This window comes from Peromyscus leucopus, chromosome 11 (genome assembly GCF_004664715.2).
Source record: "Peromyscus leucopus breed LL Stock chromosome 11, UCI_PerLeu_2.1, whole genome shotgun sequence".
Taxonomy (NCBI): Eukaryota; Metazoa; Chordata; class Mammalia; order Rodentia; family Cricetidae; genus Peromyscus; species Peromyscus leucopus.
This window is the reverse complement of record NC_051072.1, coordinates 51,970,120-51,988,913: the sequence shown is the minus strand read 5'-3', so window position 1 is coordinate 51,988,913 and position 18,794 is coordinate 51,970,120. Positions and strand designations below refer to the sequence as shown.

The 18,794-nt window shown below is 44.0% G+C and overlaps 1 long non-coding RNA gene across 1 annotated transcript; it reads left to right on the top strand.

The window, feature by feature from the left end:
* Positions 1–10,525: 10,525 nt before the first annotated feature.
* Positions 10,526–18,177, top strand: LOC119088731. The gene is made up of 3 exons (XR_005092432.1): positions 10,526–10,696; positions 14,962–15,127; positions 17,706–18,177. It is a non-coding gene; the product is annotated as an uncharacterized LOC119088731 (long non-coding RNA).
* The last annotated feature ends 617 nt before the right edge of the window (positions 18,178–18,794 follow it).

The following is an 18,794-nucleotide window of genomic DNA, read 5'->3' as shown; positions in this document are numbered from 1 at the left end:
GTAACTCTAGCACTGAGAAATTAAGGAAAGGGGGACCATGAGATTGAGGCCATCCTGAGCTACATAGGAAAACCATACATTTGTTTAAAATTCCCTGAAAGGATTGCAGAGCTGTTGCAGCAAAAGACAAAATGAGGTTTGGAAACTTTTGTTCTCAAATTTTGTTCAAGAATGCCAATGCACATGAGCCCTGGGTTTGGGCTTGAGCTCCAACACAGAAAAAAAAGTAATAGAATTCTGTCTCATTTTACGTTCTTAAAACAATCTCAGTCGGTATCAGTTTCAGAGTGTATTCCAAAAGAACTATTAGTTTGTCTAACTGAATTTGTGCTTTAAAAATTGTATTTTTGGCATGGGTCATGTGTAAAGATGATGAATTACAGCAATAGCAACAACAATTATTATTTGTTTATAACAATACATATTATATTTCTCTGCATGCATCTGTTTTTGAGACAGGGTCTCATGAAGCTCAGACTGGCCTCAAGCTGTCTGTGTAGCTGAGGGCGACCTTGAACTCCGCCCCTTGTAGAGGTGGTTTACTGGCACGCATCACCACCCTCCATTCTCACTCTTTCAGGCTCCCCACCCCCCACCCCCACCCCTCTGCTAACTGTTGTACGTGCCCTTGTGTATGAACTCCCTTAGTCAGTTGTCCTGTGAGAACAACGTTAGCAGAATCTGTACTTTACAAGTGGCCAAACTTTAGGAAGAGGCAATCTAAGCAACCTGCCTGAGTTCTCACAGCAGAAATAGCAAAAGTGAAATGTGACCTTTGGAAGCTGGCTCCCAGGCACACACACAGTGACCCACTGTACTCTTCGTGTTACGTAAGGTATACTACTTTGTGCTAGTACATCTTGTATGGTATTGTTGATTGTTCAAGCTTCTGATGGTCCATTGCAAGAGGTTTCACGGAATCACTGGAGAGGTGTACTTATTTCCTGCCCGAGATCCCAGCTGCACCCAAGTTTATGTAGTCTGGTTGTGAGCAGTTTTCTCTCACTCTTTGTCCTGCATGATACTATTTATTTTAAATCTCTTTGTAATTTTTTTCAAACAAAGACATTATAAGTAATATGTATAGCTATAGTATATATAGTATATGTATGTATATAGTATAATATATGTAGTAATATGTGGCTGGTCACATTTAATTTTGAGTAGATATGATAATAGATTATCAGTCCTGCTGAAGATCAAGAAATATTTACCAAGGACTTATGAGATTAGATCTTCAAATTTCAGAGTTTAAAAAGGAAACTTTCAAATCGTCCACCCTTTCCTGGTATTCTGGTAAGTGGTTTATATGAGGTATGCAAAGGGTTCCTGGAAAATCATTTGGCTCATGTTTTGAGAAGTGGGTAGGAAATGGATTGAAAGTTATTCCAGGTACTAAAGGCAAAATTATGAGCATAAGAGTGGGAATGGCATAAATATAGGAAAAGAAAATCTGATTAGGCAGAAACTTAAAGTATGAATATAAAAAGTAGTTTGGGGTGTGTGGTTTAGTGGTAAAAATGCTTGATTATTACATGCATGACCCAGAACCAGGATTCAGTCCTCAACACTGGGAGACAGAGGGAGAGAGAGAGAGAGAGAGAGAGAGAGAGAGAGAGAGAGAGAGAGAGAGGGCTATGAAAGACAAGAGATCTGACAGGTAAGCAGGTCTACAAAATGGCTCAAGTAAAGATGGCTGCTGCCATGTCTGAACACCCGAGTTCCAGGCCAGGAGCCACGTGGTGGAATGAGAGAGCTGACGCTCACAAGTTTTCCTCTGACTCCTACACATGTGCTGTGGTATGAACACACACAAGGAAATAAGTAAAAAGTTAATAAATGTAACTTAGTAAAGAAATAAATGAAAGGTGGGGAAATCACAGGGAGGTTAACAGACACTCTCGTGTCCTCTGGATGTGTCATTTTATTTTTGTGGGGGCTAAAATTCTCATCTATTGCTCTTCGCTGGCAACACTAAACATTCTGCCTTCCTGGCTTTTAAATTTTCCCCATCTGAAATCAATCGATGGCTCCTTTCTTTAAGTTAAGGGAAACAATAATCAGGGTGTGATGGTACATGCCTGTAATCACCACACTCTGGGGTGAAGAGGCAGGAAGATCAAAAGTTCAAGATTATCCACAGCAAGTTTGAGACCAGGGTGGGCTAAATAAGACCCTGCCTCAGGAGGAAAAAAAGGGGGGCAAAAGCCTCTACATGAAGGTGCTCACAGAGGCCTCTGCTGCCCCGCCCAGTTTCGCTGGTCATGCTCCTGCTAGCTTCCTCCCTCATCCTCCTTTAATCTCTGTAGAATGTTGGGGAGCAGATACAAACTGTCTTGGATTTTTTTTCCTTTGAAAGTGGTAAGTTTAACATTTTGACATTGTGACATGAAGTTGTTGTCTACCAAGAATTATGCAATAAAAAAAAATCATTAAAAACAACAAATCCAGGCCGGGCGGTGGTGGCGCACGCCTTTAATCCCAGCACTCGGAAGGCAGAGTCAGGCAGATCTCTGTGAGTTCAAGGCCAACCTGGGCTACCAAGTGAGTTCCAGGAAAAGGCGCAAAGCTACACAGAGAAACCCTGTCTCGAAAAACCAAAAAAAACAAAAAAACAAAAAACAAATCCTGTAACATTAAGTAAGTTTGCAGTTTTACACTGGGTTGCATTCATAGCAATTTTGGGGGTGCATGTTGCCCGCAGGATTAATTTTCTCATAGGCATTACTTATACAACATACAAGTGGCATGTGTAGGGTTGGATAGGAGTATCCATTCCTGAGCTTGTTTTTTGAAAAGGGACCTTATCAATAACCCAGGCTGGTCTCAAACTCAAGATCCTCCTGCCTCAAGCAGCCCCAGGGCTGGGGGGAGGGGGTGTCTTAATAAATTTTAGCCAAGGCGAATAATTCACCAAGGAATTAATGAAATAAAAATCAAAGACAAAACAAGGAAAAACTAATTTTGACTGAAATATGACTACCACCTCTCCTTTGCCGGCAGCTTTGCCTGCCTGGTTCCATTGGGTGAATGGAGTGAGGCATTTAAAGGCTTTAGGCAGCTCTTTTGCCAAGAGCCAACTCCCTTTCTTTTATTAACCTTCATCCTTTCTAACCCAGCCTCTCTCCAGCTGGCTCAGCCAGGTTCCAGCTTCATAAAAGCTCCTGGTAGAATAATCAATTAGGAGGGAGGCCAGGAAGAAATAGGGACCCGCAGAATCCAGAAGCGCTTGTAAAGAGCTAGATATGATCTGGCCAAGCAAAAGTGAAAGAAGACAGATTCATAATGGCCCCAGGGGACTTGCCTCGGGTTTTCCTGAGCAACTGCATTGAGAGAGAAGTTAAAAGAGCAGTCGCTTAGGGCAGTACACGGGTGAAAAATGTTTTAACCCAGAATTACTGTTACAGGTAGGTACAAATGTACAAGGCCCAATTTATATCAATTGCAAATTGTAAGGAATTCAGCTAAGTAGAAACAGAGAAACTCAAACATAGCACAAGCAAGGTAAGCATTGATTGCTTTGGGGGTAAAAGATAATCTAATCTTAGCTGGGAAGCTCCAGGTGCTCCTTCCTGGTCCCAGCTTCTGCGTTCACCCAGCCTGGATGGATTCCCCGTGCAGGCAGAGTCAGAAAGGGCCTTGAGGGCAGCTGGGCTTCTGACACCCAAGCTGACTGCGATGGGAAAAGACAGAGACCTGCCCTGGGCAGGTCATCATGGCGTCACAAACAGGATCTGTCACCATCAGTGGTCACCTCGAACTGCCAGCTAGCAACTAGTGCCCCAGCCGTCTTCATGTCTGCATTTCAGTCTTCTTGCAAGAAGGGAAATAAAAGCAAACAGGGCACTGTGGAGCCCTCCCCAGAGTCAGCTCCCTTCTCAGTTTCTGTCTCAGTCCCCTGAACTACATTTAACAACAAGGGAGCTCTGGGAAGGGAGGAATAATATTTGTCTTTGGCTATGATGTATCCAGATCCAAACCCAAGGATTGTCCATTTCCGTATCTCCCATGGTATCCTCACAGAGGGTAAATACACACTAAGCAACCAATAGAGTCACTGGTCGCCAAAGTGAGAAACTATTATAAGTTCTTTTCTGAAATGTCCTTAACACCTAGAATTGACTTTAAGCTAAATATACTAAAAATGTATAATATTACACATGGTCCAACATAAGGAAGTCATCCAAGAAACTAATAAAAGGCTCTCACAGTTAAGAATCGAATAAAAGACATCACTGTCCTCGTCCATCGTTCCTCTCTGGCACCCGTGTGATCAGATGAATGAGTGGCAGAAACTTTTTTGAGTGATTTGTAGGTTTTAATTTTTGTATAATACAGTATCCCTTTTCCAATACCAGGTTCTCAGTGCTAATGTGATCCTGCCCCATGAGCTGCCCACAGTCTGAATGTCCTCATATCGGTGAGTTTTTTCTCCCAGGGGAGGACTCTAGTTCTTTACATATCAGCCTGCCCAAGCTGACTGAACTGAAGCTGCATGTTCCGATGCTCCCAAAGCCTGTGCCTTTGGGTCCTAGTAGGCAGTAAGAGTCTTCTCATCCCTAGAAATTTTATCCACGTCTCTGCCCCCTCCACCCCCACCACTTTGCACTTTTCAGACTTAGTCATTTCAATGGGAGGGTGTTAGGAGCTGTTCTTCAAAAAATAACCCCAGTGGCTTCATAGCATCCTAAAGCTAACTTTACCCTTCTTGTGGAAAACAATGAGTTAAAACCTTCTCATCAAGCCAAGTATTTACCAGGACAAGGTGGGAGATTATCCAATGGTCATAATCATTGCCTCTGGACAGGATCGATTGATTTTCACACTGAGTTCTTTCTTTCTTTTTCTTTTAAAGTGAAAAATTCCTATTTTTTTTTAAATTTGTGGTAGCACTACCATAACTTATAGGCTACTATATTTGATAGAATGAAAAAAACTTCAACAAATAAAAGACCTCAGAAATATACATCTACTTTACACTACAATTGTCTTAGACAGTAGCTGCACTTTTTTTTAAAGATTTATTTATTTATTATGTATACAGTGTTCTGTCTGCATGCATGCCTGCACACCAAAAGAGGGCATCAGATTTCATTACACACGTTTGTGAGCCACCATGTGGTTTCTGGGAAGTGAAATCTGGAGAACAGTCAGTGCCCTTAACCTCTGAGCCATCTCTCCAGGCTGTAACTGAACTTTTTGTAGACTGTGGACGGAGAGTCCTGAGCAAAGAGTGTTTCCTGCTATAAGTGACAGTAACTCTCCTATGACTCATGGCTTCGTCTGTGGCAGACTTTTGCATTTGGGAGGACGGCCGCAAAGTGACCCACAGTCCTCCTCCTGACAACTCCTGTTCTGCTGCACACTGCAGACCTTTTCTAATCGTTTAAAAACCCTTTGCTACGATACCCACCACATACACCACCAGATCCATAGCCACTACCAAAGGGTCTGCCTGAGTGTCCTCCTCCGACACTGCCCCCTTCTGAGTCCATTCTTTAATTGCAATTGTCCACTAAAATTTCCAAATGCAGTGTAGCTACTACCACCACCAAAATTTCCTCCTTTATTGTAACTATCACATCCTCCTCTTCTCCCAACCTTAGTTTCCGTACCATGGCCCACTACAATCATGGACAGTCTCCTCTACTCATATAACAAGGACCACCATAGTTTCCTTTATTGCCTCCAAAAAAAAGTGTATCATTATCACTCCTCCATAACCACCTCTGTTGCCAACATCTTCACCAACAGAGTCTACTCTTTGACCAAAGTTCCCCCGTTCCACAGCCAAAATTAACTCCACCACCCGTTAAGTTGCCAAATCCACCGCCCCATGGCCTCCTTGTGATCCAGTATACTGCATATCTTGTTTAGAAGGGCTTTTCTCGCCGGGCGGTGGTGGCGCACGCCTTTAATCCCAGCACTCGGGAGGCAGAGGCAGATGGATCTCTGTGAGTTAGAGGCCAGCCTGGGCTACCAAGTGAGTTCCAGGGAAGGCACAAAGCTACACAGAGAAACCCTGTCTCGAAAAACCAAAAAAAAAAAAAAAAAAAAAAAAAAGAAGGGCTTTTCTCAGTTTACAGTTATGCAATATCTCCAAACAATTTTATCAATTGGCTCTTGATCATTAAAACTTATGAAATGAATTTTTTTCCTTTTCCCATTCTTTTTTCCTGACTTTCACAACTTGTATGGTTTCAATCTTACCATACATTTCCAAGTAGTTTCTCAAATAATAATCTTCTGTATCTTTTTTACTACCATGATCAAGTTTCTTCCCTGTTAGATGGTATCTTAGACAGAGTTTCCATTGCTGTAACAACACACTATGACCAAACAGCAAGTTGGGGGTCCAAGAGGTTTATTTGGTTTACACTTCCTCATTGCTTTTCATCTCCAACAGAAAGCAAGACAGAACTCAATCAGGGCAGGAACGTGGAGGCAGGAGCTGATGGGGAAGCCATGGAGGGGTGCTGCTTACAGACTTGCTCCCCATGGCTTGCTTAGCTTGCTTTCTTGTAGAACCTGTGAAGGCCTAGACTTGTCTTTACAGGCTCTACCTTAGGGGAAGGGCCACCCTCTCAGACCACCTGCTGTGCTCAGTTCCAGGAAGGACGTCAGGAATGTGCCATGAAAACTGGAAGAGATACAGAGCAATATCCTTCTGCAGACATCCTGTCTGTGGCTTATGGCCCTTGGAGATATCTAGATAATCCTGCTGAGCAATCCAGATAATCCTGTTTGGCAGGTTGTGGTTCCCCCCACCCCCAAAAAAAGTCTAACCCAATGGTTTCAAATGTGGTTTCCCATCCAAAGTCTAGACCAATAGTTTCAAAAAATCACCTTGCTTCATATCCCTTCTGCCCAATACCAAGTTGCCAATTCCCAGCTTGTGGTTTTTCCCTATAAAAACTCTCTACACCTGGGCTTGCAGCCACCTCCACATTTCCTTCCATCTGACATGCGGTGGCCCAGGCTGAACCTGACTAAAAGGACCCTTATGTGTTTGCATCGGAAACCTGCTCCTTGATGGTCTCTGGGGGTTTCGAAAAACAGGTACAACAAACCCAGGACCACTAGCCCAGGGGTGGCACCACCCACAACGGCCTAGACCCTCCCACATTGAACACTAATTAGGAAAATACCTTACAACTGGATCTTATGGAGGCATTTCCTCAACTGAGGCTCCTTCCCCTCTCATGACTCTAGCTTGTGTCAAATTTACATAAAACCAGTCAGTACAAGCCCTGCGGTGGTGGTGCACGCCTTTAATCCCAGCACTCGGGAGGCAGAGACAAGTGGATCTCTGAGAGTTCAAGGCTAGCCTGGTCTACAGAGTGAGGTCCAGGACAGGCACCAAAACTACACAGAGAAACCCTGTCTCAAAAAACTAAAACAAAACAAAACAAACAAACAAACAAAACCCAGCCAGTACAGATGGGCACTGAGCTTGACAGAATTCTCTCTGGAAACAGCTCTAGCTAGTTCAAATGCCCATTAATCTTGTGTGGTCAAGTACACATGGCTGCATCTACCTCTTCAACCCAAGTCACAAAACCCTCTTTTGGGTGGTGCTGCATTCTAACACAGTCTTAGAGTGTGCCTCATCCCTGAAATGTTCTCTAATGAAGCACCTGTAGTTTCAAAACTTGGACCAGTGAAAAACAGTTTCCACAGCTGCTCTGGTGACAACATCTGGAGTAAGGCTGTAAGCAACTAAAATTCCGCTTATTTGTTCACTGTGTGTCGGGGAGAGAGGAGTGTATATACCACGGGACAAGTGTTGAGATCAGAGGACAGTTTGTGGGGGTTGGTTCTCTCCTTCCGCCATGTGGATTATGAGGATTGGACGAAGGTCATCAGGCCTGATAAGCCATCGCACAGCCTTTTATCTCTGTTTTGAGATGAGATTTGCCTCACCCCAGTCTAGTTCAACACAGGGCTGAGTTCTTGCAAGAGTGGGTTGTTCAGGGACTGGAGTAATGGCTCAGTGGTTAAGAGCACTGGCTGTTCTCAACCATCTTCTAATTCTAGTCCCAGGTGATCCAGTGCCCTCTTGGGCTTCTGTGGCACACAAACATACACGTAGGCAAATATCCATACAGGCAAACTAATTTAAAATAATTTTTTTTAAGTGTAGACTGTTAGAACATGAGGCTGCCCTGTGTATTGATATGTGGCTAGTGTTCATCCACTTTGTCCCTATGCTGAGAGTTAGCCTGAGTTGTAGTTGGACTTTCCAGCTGCCAAAATTATGAGCCAATTAAACTTTTTCTTTGTATATTACCCAGCACTGGGTATTATGTTATAGAAATACAACAGACTAAGAGAAGAACATCTTGACTTTGACAGGTCTTTGACAGGTCTTCCAGACAGCAGCAGTACTTATGTCCACCTCTTCTCCATGGGTTTATAGACCCAGCTCACTTCTCTCAGCTTTCTTCTTCCTCGGAGTGAAGCCTGCTGAGACTAAAACTTTAACCTCTCCCTTTAGTTGATTCTATTCTTCTTCCAGGAGTAACATTGTCTTGGGTGGGTGTCATAACTGGCCTCAGAATTGGCTTCAGCTGTCAACTGGAACGTAAATTTGAAGAATTGCCTCCATCAGATTGGCTTGTGGGGATGTCTGTGGGAGAATTGTCTTGACTGATGTTTGATATGGGGTGGAGGAGGGCAGGCCACTGCGGACATGATTGTTCATCTGAAGGAAAATCTCAGAAAGTTAAAATAAGAATGCAAAGAATATAAGACAATTTAAAAGGAAAGGACATTATAGGATGGGTTACTCGGCCAGCTACCAATGTGGGAAATTGACACTCAGTCCCACCAGGACCCCCTGAGGAACACTGTGGAAGGGGTGGGAGTGAGAGGGACTTTTGGCCAGCTACAGCCTCTTGGTTTGGGAAAAGGCTTCTGGGTCATACCTCCCCAGCTCTGTGTGTGACAGGGCTCAGACAGTGGAGCTTCGGAAAAGGCTAAAAAGCATGGTGGCGAGCACATGCAGCTGAAGCTAAGTCATGACCAGGACATGTGGCAAAGGATGCTGTTGTGACTATAAGGATGATAGTCTTTTTATTCCCATTGGGTCACACGATTACACATCTTAAACAATGTTTAAAGCTGGTCCGTATTCTAAAGGTTTCTTTTCCCATTCCTGGTTGCCCTTGGACCCTGAGCACACTAGGTTCCCATAACTGGCAGCTGGGAAGTACCCTGACTGAAACATGGAAAGTGATCAATACCTGTATTTGCTGTTGGTTCTTAAAATAGCTGAACTCTCACCCTTTTTATAAACATTATCTAGCAGGAAAATGTCTAATGAAGTAAATCAAATAGTGCTTCTGTCAGGGAGTACTTCAAAGGGAGGACAAGGGAACCAGAGCACAGGCTAGGTAGGAATTCACAAAGCCCTACACGCAGCTGGGATTGCTGCACTCCAATGTCTAGCAGCTCGTCTTTGCCAACAGAGGGAACATACTGTTTGTGGGAGCTACATTCTAAAATAAATGCAGAAAAAGAAAGGGAATGCCAGCAGACTACAAGCTTCAAAACAAAACGAAAACCTTCAGGGATGGAAAATGTCAGTTAAAAATACCCTTGAAATCCCTATTTCTTACAATAGAAGAATTTTATTTGTACAGATTTAACAGAGGTTCTTATTCACACTAGGTCTGTAAACCCCCTTAGTCTTGGAAGGACTCTATCTATAGATGGCTAAGCATTCCAGCCTTCCTGCTTCTGAGATCTGACTATTAATTCCTTAAGTGAGTGGAAGCTGGACAGGAAATGCCAACACACACTGCAAACACATCACAGCAACATCACTCTTCTCCGTATGGTATTACACTTGAGATTTTCTTGTTGTCAGGACTACTCGCCTATTATTTGTGATATATTTTGAAAATATTTTCTCCACATTTATCACTTGCTTTATTTTTGAGATGAATAGAAGGAATGGCTTTGTGGTGTTGGGGGTGGAGTTCCAGGTCCACATACATGTTAGAAATTCTACCACGGAACTGCATTTCAAGCCTGACTTTTGAGTTTATTCATGATGGTTCTGGCTTTGAAAAAAAAAATGTATCTAAGGCCAGCGTGCGTGCGTGCGTGCATGCGTGCGTGCGTGGATGTGTGTGTGTGTGTGTACATGTTCATAGGTGTGTGACAGCCCACTTGTACTTGTGTGTGTAAACATGTGAAGATCAGAGGTTGATGTTGAGTGTGTCCCCCAACAATTCTCCATTTTTATTTTTAAACAAGGACTCTCACTGAACCCAGTGCTTGCAGATTCTGCTAGACTGACTTGCCATGGATGCTCTGTCTTCCTAGCACTGGAAACTGCAGACACATGCTGCTAAGCCTAGCTTTTATGTGGGTGCTGGGGATACAAACTAAGGTCCTCACGCTTGTGCAGAAAACACTTTCCAATGAAGTCATCTTCCTAGCCTCAATTTTTTTTTTAAGATCATGTTTTCTCTTGTTATATCCAGCTTTTGACTTACGTTTATCTGTTGTAGAATAATCTTTTTTACACTGTGAAGATGTATCTTTGCCAAGGTGCCTTCTGATTGGCTTAATAAAGAGCTAAATGGCTCAGCAGGAGGTATAGACCAGACTTCCAGGCACAGAGAGGACTCTGGGAAGAAGAGCCAGGCAGACATGGAACAAGTCGGACACACAGAATGGAATAGAGGTAAAAGCCACGTGGTAGAATGCAGATTAATAAGAATATGCGTTAATTTAAGTTATAAGAGCTAGTTAAGAACAAGCCTAGTTATAGGCCAAGCTTTCATAATCAATAAGTAGTCTCTCTGTCATTATTTGGGAACTGCCTGATGGGACAAAGAAAGACTTGTTACAGTCATCCTTTCCCACACTCAGTGATATTTTTTTATCTGAATTTTATTTCAGTACTTGTTTAATTTCATTATTTATTCTAACTTCTCTGGTCCCTTTGGAATCTACTCTTATGTGTATTGTGGGGCGTGGACCCAATTTTATTTCTTACTAAATGGCTTTCCCCTGGTTTATAAATGCAAACCACTGTGTTCTCTGCAGCTAGGATATAAACTCCCTTAGTCATGCTGAATCACTTCTGTCCACAGTGAATCACACTAGAAGTTTTAGTTCGGTTTGTTGTTTCAAGGGTACAGATTCTCCAGTTGTACCTGATTTGACGTCACAATGAGGCATCAAAAGATTATTATGCTTAAAAAGCACTTTTCAGTTTACCCAGCCTCTGCTCAGGGGGTGTGAAATTTTAAATGTTCCCATGACCAAGCAGTCCAACTTGTAGAGGTGTGTGCAAAGTAATTAAAAAATAATTTCAGGCCACATGAAACTAGTGAGATTTACAACTTAAGCTATTGCTAAATGCATTTCTCTAGAGTCTAGAGACCAGAGAAAGCTGGTTCTCATGGCAGAGTTGCTTTGAGATTATTCATTTCAGCACTGAGCAAAAAGCATCTCAGAGGTGCTAACACACAGAACGACACTGGAGGCCTGGCTACGATGTAGGGCGACCAGCTTATTCAGCCAGAGGGGAGAAACCTTGACCTAGCGGTTCCAAGAGACAGATGGTGGTGGATCTGAGAACAATGGGGAGGATTAAGAAACAGAGCAACAGTACTCGGAGAGACCTAGTCAGTAGCTCTGGATTACAGAGTTTAGAAGGGCTTACAGCGTGGTAGGCAATTTGATGAGTATCTCTGGATTACACATTGTTTCTGTTGAGCTGGCTAGCTGAGGTCACGGGCCTGAGAAGTAGGCTAGGGGCTGGAACCGGTTAGGAGTGTCAGAGGCTCAGCATGAGGGACATCCTCCCAGGGTCCCATGTCAAGGACAGAAGTGGGGTTTAGGTCATATCCCTGAAACCTTTTCATCATAAGCCAGGTTTCAGACCAGTCGTGGTGGCATACTTTAATCCCAACACTTGGGAGGCTAAGGCAAGTGGATCTCTGTGAGTTTGAGACCAGCTTGTTCTACATAAAGAGTTCCAGGCCAGTCAGAGTTACATGGTCAGATCCTGTCTCAACAACAACAACAACAACAACAACAAAACAAAAACCAACCAACCAACCAACAAAAACAAAAACCAAATACCTGGAAGGTCTTGGACAAATCAGGTCTTAATTCAGAAGTAGAGTATTTGCCTTCCATGCAGAAGGCCTGGCTTCAATGCCTCATCAGAGAGAGAGAGAGAGAGAGAGAGAGAGTAGTTGTAGGTCATCTAGACCAGGCATGGTGGTGCACACACACATCTAGTCCCAGCATTAGAGAAATGAAGCCAGGCAAGTGTCTGTGAGTTAGGGGCCAGCCTGGTCTACACAGTCAGTTCCAGGACTACACAGAGAGAGCCTGTCTCAAAAGTAAGAAACAAACAAACCATCAAACCAATTTGCCGGCTGGCCAACTTGCTGATCGCTATTTGAGCCCCGTACACAAGTCTGCACCATGTCAGTCCCTGACTTTCAGAGACAGAGGTTGGATGCATGGGATTCAGCCAAACCTTAGCCTACCTCCAGTGAGTTTGTCACTTACTAAACTTCAACAAATACTTATCTGTGAGGTTATTCGCCCCTTCTAATTCATGCTAGTTTACTTAACTATACAAGCAAACACATTGAGAAGGTCATAGAATGTCTTGAAATTCTCAGAGACTTCTGGGAAGCCCACTGGTAGGGCATAGCTTGGGCAGGCGAAGGGTGCTGGTGCATTCCCTGCCTCTCTCTGGTTCCCTGGGTCACAGGCCCACAAGTCTCCACCTTCCTGAGGCTGCCTTCTAGCAGCATCCTTGACAGCAGCCAGAGGCAGACACAGACAGGCAGGCACTTTCAGAGTCTAGCCACTAGCCCTGTGTATTCAGTCTAGCAAACCCCTGTGCCTTCCAAGAGTATCGGGCACAGGGAGTGCATTGTCCCAGTGGCCCCTTCCTGCCTTATTATTTGGGCTCTTGACCGAGTTTGTCTGTGGAAGGCCCCTCTCTCCTCAGCCGCCTTCTCTGGGGCCCTGGGAAGATGGAATCCCTGAGCCTGTGAGCAAAGAGCGCTATACCATCCTCGGGACCGGGACCCGGGCTGGAGTTTGGGTGTGGGGAGAGAGAGCTTCCTCCAGTGCATGTTTGGAGGCAGAAAGGCTCAGAGGTGTGTGGACCCCCTTAAGTTTTGAAAACTGTGTCTGAGCAGGAAGTATGTTGTCTCCTGCTCAGGAGACAAAAACAGCAAGCAGGAAGCAGAGGAAGCATCTCCACGGAACAGAAACCGAACTGCGAGCAGGATAGAAAGGTTGTGCAAGGAAAGTGTTACACCTTCCTTGTCTTCCTCTTCTCTGGTGCCATTGCTCTATAAATAGCTGAGGAAGCTAGGCAGCATTAGGCAGGATGCTCCTGGAAGCAGACCGGATTAGACACAGAGGGATCATGCGCATTAAAGGAGCTAACTAACTATCGGAGGCCAATCACCTAATACTGTTTCTATGTCTGGCCTTGATTTGGGGCAAAAAATCCCATCTTGACTGATCTGTTTCAAGGTTGTTTTCTCTCATTTCTTCCTGGCTGGTGGGGTTTGCAAGTTTTTGCTAGAAACTCTTCAAGGGGTCCTGATTCCTTGCTTAGAGCCTCATTGCAGTTAGCTATGGGTACAATTCCAAACTTAGTGCCTCTTGGCTGGCTTGACTTTGTAGCAATCCAAGGGATTGTGGGGTGGGGGTTTTAATGCTAGGAAGTTGGATTCCAACACAGCACCACTATAGAAGTAATAAGTTGTAAATCTTGAGGCACTGGCAAGACAGGCCTGAGTACAGAATTATGGACAAAGAGAAAGGCTTAAGACTCTGTAGGAAATGAAGAAGAAAAGAAAAAGACAACTAAAACGATTTTAATTATATGTTACAAGTATGTATGTCATAAAGAGATTGTCACAGGGTTAAGCTGCTGTCACTGACATAAGGAACTCTTCAGATGAAATGGTGAATGTTCAGAAACCAGTTGATCATGATGCTCCGCTATGGACATGAAATTATGATGTGTCATCCCTGTATATTTGTGTGTCTTTTTATGATATTTGTTTCAAAAGTTAAAAGAATCTAAAGACATATTAAAGAGCACAAAATATTGACTGCCAATTGAAAGGGGTCATATAATAGATGAGAAAAAAGAGAGGATGGCTATAGTTAATATGCCATCTGGGGCTAGGGGTATAGTATAATTTCTCTAGTATACGTGAAGCCTTGGTTTAAGTTCCCCAGGTCTGAGGGAAAAGTAGGAATCACTGGATTTGTTTACTAAAGTTTCTTATAGAAAGAAAGACTTCTTTAGGTTCTTAGAACAAAAATGAGGGAAAAAATGTTGACCTCGTTTCTTTTTGTTTGTTTGTTTGTTTCTTTTTTCTTTTTCTTTTTCTTTTTGTTTTTGTTTTTTTTTTCAAGACAGGGTTTCTCTGTGTAGCTTTGGAGCCTGTCCTGGAACTCACTTTGTAGACCAGGCTGGCCTCGAACTCACAGAGATCCGCCTGGCTCTGACTCCCGAGTGCTGGGATTAAAGGCGTGCACCACCACCACCACCACCACCACCACCACCACCACCACCACCACCCAGCTTGACCTCACATTTCTGTTGCTCAGATTTCTCTGGGGCAACATTGATGCCAGATGATGATGGAGCCATGTCTACAAGCTCTGAAGAAAAGCACAGCCTTCATGTGTTAACACCCAGTCACCCTGAACTTCTGCTGTAAATGCAGCAAACAGGCATTTCTAGGCATGAAAATATTCAATGAATACAACATTCATGTATCATTCTTGGATGCAATACAGATGATCAATCTAGCCCATAAAAAAGGTGACATGGAAATCAGTGTTAAAAAGACACCAGCAAAAGCAAATGCTTAGAAGAAATGGTAGAATAGCTAAATGTTTTTTAAAGAAAAATTAATGTGTCTGTTTCACACCTCCTAACACCAGGCAAACCATTCTTCAAATACAAAAGCTAAGTAAGGCTGCCTTAACAAGTGCAGAGAATACATGAGACATAACACTGATGAGCACTCTTGAAAATGCTACTCGTCTAAGAAACTCAGTGAGCCAAGAAATGAAGGAATATAGAGGTCTCAAGTCTGAAGACAAAGTGGTAAGAAGACTGGTTAATTTGCATAAATTTAAATACAGAACTAGAACAAGAATATTGGCAGAGATTATTGTTGTGTTACAGCACCCGGGAGGCCTTGGCAGGTTGGGCCAAGGTGCCCCGGTGGGTGAGGGAGATACACCAAGCAGATGCGGCAGTGGGCTGTGGCATGGAGTGATGGAGAGTTACTCACACCATGCAGACACATGTCCACCTGGAAAGTTTATTATTAAAGGGAGAGAGGAGAGAGAGAGAGAGGGAGAGAGAGAGAGGTGCGCATTACCTCTGGCTAGAGTGGGGGGAGAGAGTGTGGAGTGGGAGGAGTTTTTTCTTAAAGGGGACTTTACATAAGATGATGTCAGGATGGGCGGGTCCCCAAGGGGCAACAGAATACTCATATTCCTCCATTTTTTGGATTATCATAGAAAGGTGAGTTTTTGATAACAAATGGGGGAATAAGGGCACTGAATTCTTAAGACTGCTTCCTGCTGATTTGGAGGTGAAGTGGGAGAGGGAAGCTGGGAGTCGGGGTCACACATGGCAGGAGGTGTGAGTGAAGAAGCATTCAGTTAGCTGTCATGGTGGACATCTCAGGCATCTGCTCCTTGAGGGGGCCAAGAAGGCAGGTTGCTAGGAGAAAAAATAGATTGTTATCATTGGCCTCATGAGTGGGACTAGCCATGGGAACAGTGATAACTGCCAGAAAGAATGGGACAGAGAAGTGCCCTGGTTGTACAGAAGAGGCAGGGTGAATGACCCAGATGAAAGAGCAGATATGCCCTTGAGTCTGGAGGGGTGGTACCAGCAGTGATGTTCCATGAGCTTGGGGGAATGGCACTTCAAACTAAGGGATGATGTGTTCAAGGAGTATGGATCCTTCACATCTGCTGTTTCTCTGGATGTGGGAAATGCCCTCATCCTGGTTGGTGTCCTCGTTAGGTAGTTGGCATCATCAGAGCTAGTGCAGGGGCTGGCATGTCTGGAGGACCCCCTGTGGATTGGCCTTGGCACAAGTCTGGCAGGAGGGTTGATGGACCTCTGCAGGAGCCTGTAAGTGTGTAAAGAAACTGGAACAGACTTACATCTTGGTGTCATAGCAAAAGGCTATGGCTTTGGGTTAAAAGGTATGAACATTTTTTAGGGTCTGGTTTCATTTCAGCCCAATGAAACACATCTTTAAATCTATACCCTGAGGAAATGTACTGAATGGAAGTGGTTGGGTGAGTGAAGAAGGAGGAGGAGGAAGGCTTCCCTATCCTCTCCAATGCTAGCCTGTCTCTAAAAGCTGGGACCAGTACAGTCCACAGAAACCTTGGAGTTGGGGTAGAGAGCTGTTCGAACTCGCACACATCATCAGGTCTGAGAAAGATAAACGAGAACAGAAGTGAGACAACTTTCCTAGCTTCCTATAAGCAAACCTTAAAGCTGTTTCTTTTTATCTAATTCACCAGGAGATGCTGAGAGCAGCATTATTAGCCCTAAGGGAATGAGGCTGTGCATTTTACATAGAGAACTGAGAAGGCAGCTGAAGCAAAGCCTGGTGGTCAAATGGCATCAGAGTTCCGAGAAGGATACATTTTACCTGAGTTACCAATTGAGAGTGACAGAGACCAACTGCTGGCTACCTAGACAGCCACCCCAGGGTCCTCCATGGTCATTGAGGGCAGAGGTCTCAGGGCAACAACATCAGTCTTTGGCTACCAGGCCTAGGTCTCCCAGACTTCAGAATATCCAAGAGTTGTGGGGTAGAAGCTTGTGGGGAGGACCAGCCTACCTTGTCTAGGCAAAAGTGAGGCAATGCGTTCCCAGAGTCCTGTTGTCCGTGGTCTGAAGAAGACCCTGGCAGCTGTAGAGGTTCTTCTGTGACCATCTCAGTGGCTGGTGCTGCCACTCTGAAGCAAGTTCCAGGTGGAGGTTCTTCTGTGCCCAGCCATCTTCTGTCTGTCGGGCCTGCCGACAGTCAGTTGGGTAGCTGAATAGAGGCATGCGGATTGAAGAGACAATGAAGAAGACAGAAAAGCGTCGAGAGGTCTGCCGGCCAATGCCAGACAGCCCCGAGTTTATTTCACAGGGAGGACCCGTGTTTGACGGGCTTTGAAGGGGCAGGTTTGGGGAAAGAGATGGGGGAGGGGAGTTGAGGTGGATCTACCACCAGAACATTCCAGACTCTTTGGGTATATGTATGCCGGGGTGCCAGGGCCTGCGGTGGAGGTTCTACCAGAACACTAAGATCTTTCTATATAGCTCAGGCTGTCCTTGAACTATTTATGTAACTCAGACTGACTTTAAGCTCACAAGCAAATTTTCCTGCTGCAGATTCCTGAGTGTTGGGATCAGATGTAGGCCACTGTGCCGATAGCCCGTTGCTAATAGTAATTTTCCCTTATGTATTCTTTAGATTCTTTAGGTGTTTCCTATCTATTCCTAGTTTGCTATGACATTTCTATCTGATTATGAAAAACTGAAATGCATCCTTCCTTTTACACTAAAGTTCTACCTCTGGGAGCTTATGCTAATTTTTATACCTGCAAATGAAATTGTTTGTTTGCAAGGTTAACTATTGTGTCATTACTTGTTACAGCAAACTATTGCAAATCTGTTCATTGTTGCATTCTTGCAAGAGAATACCGCGCAGCTGTGATGGGGAAAGGATCTTTCTGTGCACCGCAGGGCGCCGCCTATCAGCTTGGCAGCTTGGCTAAGTGACATCATGCCCGAACCCTGGAGCCAGAGTACTTGGTTTCACCTCCTGGATCCATTATTTGCTCTCCAAGCCCTCATTTTCCTCCTCTGTAAAGTCAAGATGGTGATTCCACCTATCCACGGAAGTTGTCACAACTCAACACTGAGTGTTTGGGAAGCACTCAGCAGCAGTGTCCAGCACCACACAATCTCTTTTAAAGGTGCCCCTCTGTGACGTTCACTATGATGACAAACCTTCCACTGTTCACTGCTAAGTAACTTGAAAAGAATCACTGGGAAAACAAAACTACTAGAAATAATATGACTTGGGTCAGTGACTGAATAAAAGTGTTTTTAAATTTTGATTTTGATATTTTACTCCATTCATCTATTTATTTTGAAGGTGAGGGGGTGTCCACATGTGTACGGAGGCCAGAGGACAGCTGTTCTCACCTTCTACCCTGGGGGCCCTGGGGATCGAACTCGGACCCTCAGGAGTCATGGCTAGCGCTCTTACTGGCTGAGCTGTCTTGCTGGCCATTAAAATGTTTTTCAAAAGTAGCTTTCCTTAATAAGGATATAGTAAGAAAAAGTAATTTTACTCATGACAACTCCCAACATACTTAAAACAAGTGTTATCATCATCTTTAAAAGTGTGTGCCATGAAGAAAAAAAAAAGCAAGCCTCAGGAATTCATACAAAATACAAATAAATGTCTTTTTTGTTTTATTTTATTTTTTGAGACAGGGTTTCTCTGTGTATATCTGGCTATCCTGAAACACACTTTGTAGACCAGGCTGGCCTGAAACTCACAGCTATCCGCCTGCCTCTGCCTCCTGAGTGCTGAGATTAAAGGTGTGCTCCATCACCAACCAGCTGAAATAAATATCTTAATCACTTCGTATTACCTCCTAATTCTCCAAGATGATACAAGTAAGACTTCACTTCTTGTAAACAAATGGGATAATTACCTGTAGAACAAAGGACT